At 51.8% G+C, this 6191-nt stretch overlaps 1 pseudogene; it reads left to right on the top strand.

Annotated features, from left to right (window-relative positions):
- Positions 1-5480: 5480 nt before the first annotated feature.
- Positions 5481-5625, top strand: LOC121312578 (annotated as a pseudogene).
- Positions 5626-6191: the final 566 nt, after the last annotated feature.

Here is a 6191-nt window from a genome sequence, read left to right as displayed (position 1 = left end):
CACCTATGGACGTGTGGCAGAGGCTCAGGCTGGCTTGGCAGCCTCTTTGGCGGGATGGACATGGCTGCTCACCACCTTCCCCCAGTTCAAGTTGGATCTTTTTTTCACTTCGTAGCAGGGGGTGCACCGAAGGAAGCCGGGTTTGGCGCGCTTGTTCGCGGCTAGGTTCGGATGGCTCCCAGGAGCCTCGGGCAGCCCCGGACTCGCACGGGCCGTGGTTCTCTGCCCAGGGGAAGGGTCCAGGCAGGCGGCTGGACCCCGGTTAGGTGCGGTTGTTCCCGGCTGGGGTTGACGGTTCCCCCGGAGCCGGGGCTATGTTCCAGGAGTCCCGGCTAGCCTCACACTTGCTCGCGTTGCAGTTCTCCTGCCCGGGCTAGTTCCCCGGTGGTTCGGATCAGACCGTCCGTCCCTCCGCTTCTCCGTCTAATAACGATTGGTTGTCGCAGTCTGACGAAGGAGGGCCCCTGCGGGCCAGCCTCGCTCCGGTGTTCAGGCACGGTGGTTCCTCCCTCCAGGTCCCAATCTCTTGGATCTCTCGGACATGTTTGATATGAGGTGTGCCTGTCTGTTCGGCGCAGCGCCCCTTCCCGGTGAGGCTGATAAGTCCGCAAGGCAGTCTCAGTTGTTCCGTCTCGAGCCCCTGGGGAATGATCCAACGGGCTTGGGTCCCTGTTTGTGTCGAGTCCTCCCAGGGGCCTCGCGAACACTTTCGCTGGCCTCAAGACGGTCCCCCTGGACCGCCGAGCTCTCCCCAAGCCGTCTCTTAGCCGTCTGCGACGTGCCTGACCGCTGTGCCCGACCGCCGTGCCCAAGCCCCCACCCGCCTCCGTCCGCACCCTCTGTCGGCTCTCGGGCGAGTGAGGGCCGAGCGGCGGAACGGCTTACCTCCTAAGCTCTCCCCTCGGCGGGAGGGCCTGGGTGTGACGGCGGTTTGGGAGGGAGGGAGGGAGGGAGGCGAGGGCTTGGCGTTGCGGCCCGCGAGGACGCGCGGCTCCCTGGTTGATCCTGCCAGTAGCATATGCTTGTCTCAAAGATTAAGCCATACATGTCTAAGTGCAAACGAGTTTGTACAGTGAAACTGCTAAAGGCTCATTAAATCAGTGATGGTTCCTTTGATCGCTCCTACCGTTACTTGGATAACTGTGGTAATCCTAGAGCTAATACATGCCGACGAGCGCTGAACCTTCCCCCGCTGCTACCCCCCCCCCCCCCCCCCCCACCACCATCCCTCTCCCGGGGACGAGGAAGGGAGGGGACCTTGGGGCCGGCGATGCGTGCATTTATCAGACCGAAAAAAACCCTGCCCGCGGGGGTGCCTTGCCTCCTGGACGCCTTTTGGTGACTCTGGATAACCTCGGGCCGATCGCACGTTGGAATGAGCACACTTTAAACTGCAGTTGGAATGAGCACACTTTAAATCCTTGTCGCGAGGATCCATTGGAGGGCAAGGCTGGTGCCAGCAGCCACAGTAATTCCAGCTCCAATAGCGTATATTAAAGTTGCTGCAGTTAAAAAGCTTGTAGTTGGATCTCGGTCCGCCGCGAGGCGTCGCACTCGGCCACATTGGCCGCCCCTTGCCTCTTGGTGCCCCCCCGATGCTCTTTGCTTAGTGTCCCATGGGGCCCGAAGCGTTTACTTTGAAAAAATCTGAGTGCTCAAAGCAGGCGGTCGCTTCGCCCGAAAGCTTCAGCTAGGAATAATGGAACAGGACCCCGCGTTCTGTTTTTTTGGGGTTTTCCCGAACCGGGGCCATGATTAAGAGGGATGGCCGGGGGCATCCGTATTGCGCCGCTAGAGGTGAAATTCTTGGACCGGCTCAAGACGAGCGAAAGCATTTGCCAAGAATGTTTTCATTAATCAAGAACGAAAGTCGGAGTTTCGAAGACGATCAGATACCGTTGTAGTTCCGACCCTAAACGATGCTGACTGGCGATCCGGCGGCATTATTCACAGTGATCCGCCGGGCAGCCTCCGGGAAACCAAAGTGTCTGGGTTCCGGGGGGAGTATTGTTGCAAAGCTGAAACTTAAAGGAATTGACGGAAGGGCACCACCAGGAGTGGAGCCTGTGGCTTAATTTGACTCAACGCGGGGAAGCTCACCCGGCCCGGACGCGGAAAGGATTGACAGATTGTTAGCTCTTTCTCGATCCCGTGGGTGGTGGTGCATGGCCGTTCTTAGTTGGTGGAGCGATTTCTCTGGTTAATTCCGATAATGAACGAGACTCCGGCCTGCTAAATAGTTATGCGACCCCTGGGGCCCGTGCCAACATCTTAGAGGGACCGGCGGGAAATCAGCCGCACGAGGTGGAGCCATAACAGGTCTGTGATGCCCTTAGATGTCCGGGGCTGCATGCGCGCTACACTGCGCGGCTCAGCGTGTGCCTACCTTCCACCGACAGGTGCGGGTAACCCGCTGAACCCCGCACGTGCTAGGGATCGGGGATTGAAATTCTTTCCCGTCAACGAAGAATTCCCAGTAAGCGCGGGTCACCAGCTCGCGTCTGATTAAATAGAAATGGTGGAAATGACAAATGACTGCTTCCTAACACAATTTGTGAAGGCACCCACTAGAGGGGAGGCATGCCTTGATTTAGTCTTTTCAAATAACGAAGATAGAATAACTAAAACAGAGGTCAGAGAACCACTGGCAAACTCAGACCACAACATGGTCTCATTTGAAGTGTTTTTTAAATCCTCAAAAGTAAAGACTAAAGCTAAGGTTTACAATTTTAGAAAAGCAAACTATGAAGGCATGAAACAGAGACTAACAGAAGTAGATTGGAGTAAAATAGAGAAAACACCCACAGAAGAAGGATGGTTGTTCTTCAAAAATGTAGTACTAGAGGCGCAAAACAATTATATCCCTAAAGTAGACAAATCTAAATGTAAAACTAAATTGCCAAAATGGTTTAATAGATCAATTAAAAAAAATATTCAGCGAAAAAAGGCACTTTACAGAGCATTAAAAAAGGACCAAAAAGAAAGTACACAGAAAGAGTACACAGAACTGCAAATGCAAGTCAAAAAGGAAGTTAGAAAGGCCAAGAGAGAAATAGAAATGAACATTGCTAAGGGAGCTAAAACCAATTCCAAAATGTTTTTCCAATATTACAACAGCAAGCGAACATTCAAAGAGGAGATTAAATGTTTAAGAGATACAAATGGCAAAATCGTAGAGGAAGAAAAAAAAATAGCAAATATGTTAAATGATTACTTTTCACAAGTTTTTACAAAGGAAGATACTGACAACATGCCCCACATGTCATCCAGTTCCTATCCAGTTTTAAATAACTTTAGCATAACTGAGGCAGAAGTGTTAAAGGGACTAGGAGCTCTTAAAATAAACAAATCCCCTGGGCCGGATGAGATCCTCCCAGTAGTACTCAAAGAAATGAAAGAAGTAATTTACAAACCGCTAACCAAGATCATGCAGCAGTCTCTTGACACAGGGGTGGTACCGACAGACTGGAAAATTGCAAACGTAATACCGATCCACAAAAAGGGAAACAAAACTGAACCAGGTAACTACAGACCAGTAAGCCTGACTTCTATTATATGCAAACTTATGGAAACTATAATAAGATCCAAAATGGAAAATTACCTATATGGTAACAGGGTACTGGGAGACAGTCAACATGGTTTTAGGAAAGGGAGATCGTGCCTAACTAACTTGCTTGATTTTTTTGAGGATGCAACATCGATAATGGATAATTGCAAAGCATATGACATGGTTTATTTAGATTTCCAGAAAGCTTTTGACAAAGTCCCGCACAAAAGATTAATTCTCAAACTGAACGCAGTTGGGATTCAAGGAAACACATGTACATGGATTAGGGAGTGGTTAACTTGTAGAAAACAGAAAGTACTGATTAGAGGAAAAACCTCAGAATGGAGTGTGGTAACCAGCGGTGTACCACAGGGATCAGTATTAGGTCCTCTGCTATTCCTAATCTACATTAATGATTTAGATTCTGGTATAGTAAGCAAACTTGTTAAATTTGCAGACGACACAAAAGTAGGAGGAGTGGCAAACACTGTTGCAGCAGCAAAGGTCATTCAAAATGATCTAGACAAGATTCAGAACTGGGCAGACACATGGCAAATGACATTTAATAGAGAAAAGTGTAAGGTACTGCACGCAGGAAATAAAAATGTACATTATAAATATCATATGGGAGATATTGAAATTGGAGAAGGAATCTATGAAAAAGACCTAGGAGTTTTTGTTGACTCAGAAATGTCTTCATCTAGGCAATGTGGGGAAGCTATAAAAAAGGCTAACAAGATACTCGGATACATTGTGAAAAGTGTTGAATTTAAATCAAGGGAAGTAATGTTAAAACTGTACAATGCACTTGTAAGACCTCATCTTGAATATTGTGTGCAGTTCTGGTCACCTCGCTATAAAAAAGATATTGCTGCTCTAGAAAGAGTGCAAAGAAGAGCGACCAGAATTATTCCGGGCTTAAAAGGCATGTCATATGCAGACAGGCTAAAAGAATTGAATCTGTTCAGTCTTGAACAAAGAAGACTACGTGGCGACCTAATTCAAGCATTCAAAATTCTAAAAGGTATTGACAGTGTCGACCCAAGGGACTTTTTCAGCCTGAAAAAAGAAACAAGGACCAGGGGTCACAAATGGAGTTTAGAAAAAGGGGCATTCAGAACAGAAAATAGGAGACACTTTTTTACACAGAGAATTGTGAGGGTCTGGAATCAACTCCCCAGTAATGTTGTTGAAGCTGACACCCTGGGATCCTTCAAGAAGCTGCTTGATGAGATTTTGGGATCAATAAGCTACTAACAACCAAACGAGCAAGATGGGCCGAATGGCCTCCTCTCGTTTGTAAACTTTCTTATGTTCTTATGTTCTTAAGTCCCTGCCCTTTGTACACACCGCCGGTCGCTACTACCGTTCGGATGGTTTAGAGAGGTCCTCAGATCGGTCCCGCCGGGGCGGCGCGGGCAGCGCAGGGCGGGCGGCGCTCATCCTCGGTGGAGGGGTGGGCGCCTCGCCCTCGACTTCCCAGAGGAGCGCCTGAGAAGACGATTGAACTTGACTATCTGGAGGAAGTAAAAGTCGTAACAAGGTTTCCGTAGGTGAACCTGCGGAAGGATCATTCACGGAGGACCATGGCCGGCGGGGGGCCCAGGCACCCCCCCCCGTCCCGCGAGAGGGCCCACGGTGTTGGCGCGGCATTTCCTCCCTCGACCTTTGGCATCCTACCGCGTTAGCCCCGCTCGCAGACGGCTAAGAGACGGCTTGGGGAGAGCTCGGCGGTCCAGGGGGACCGTCTTGAGGCCAGCAAAAGTGTTCGCAAGGCCCCTGGGAGGACTCGCCACAAACAGGGACCCAAGCCCGTTGGGTCATTCCCCGGGGGCTAGAGACGGAACAACTGAGACTGCCTTGCCTGGCCGACACTTGTCCAAAGTTTTCGGCTGAAAGAGAGAACCGCGCGCGTGGGGGCGGACGTAAAGACTACACTCGGCGGTGGATCACTTGGCTCGTGCGTCGATGAAGAACGCAGCTAGCTGCGAGAATTAATGTGACTTGCAGGGGCACACTGATCATCGACACTTCGAACGCACCTTGCGGCTCCCGGGGCCACGCCTGTCTGAGAGTCGTTTTTCCCATCAATCGCCCGCCCTGCCCCGGGGTGAGGTCAGGCGCGGCTGGGGGCGTCTTCGCAGGGGACGCTGCTCCCCTTCGTCCCCCTAAAAGCAGACCCAAAGGAGAACCCCGCCGCACGTGGGGGGGAGCTCGGCGCGGCGAGGCGGGAGTCCGTGGGTGCGGCCCCTTCCTCGCTCGACGGACGGTCGCCGGCGCCGCTCTGGCCATCTTCCGGGGGGGCCAGGCCTCTGAATCCGACCTCAGATCAGACGAGACGACCCGTTGAATTTAAGCATATTACTAAGTGGAGGAAAAGAAACTAACCAGGATTCCCCCAGTAACGGCGAGTGAAGAGGGAAGAGCCCAGCGCCGAATCGCCGCCCGCCCCTGCGGGTGCGCGAAATGTGGCGTACAGAAGACCGCGTCCTCGGCGTCGACCGTGGGGGGCCCAAGTCCCTTCTGATCGACATTCGCCTGGCGAGCACGGGTCCCAGAGACCCTGTCGAAAGAGCCCAGAGGCCGTTGGGAAAAAGTAAAACAAAACAGGATTTAAAACACACTCCCCCCCACCCCCCCCCCG

This window comes from Polyodon spathula, unplaced genomic scaffold (genome assembly GCF_017654505.1).
Source record: "Polyodon spathula isolate WHYD16114869_AA unplaced genomic scaffold, ASM1765450v1 scaffolds_3991, whole genome shotgun sequence".
NCBI classification, from domain to species: Eukaryota; Metazoa; Chordata; class Actinopteri; order Acipenseriformes; family Polyodontidae; genus Polyodon; species Polyodon spathula.
Note: the sequence above shows the minus strand (reverse complement) of the source record. Positions and strands in the feature narration are given on the sequence as shown.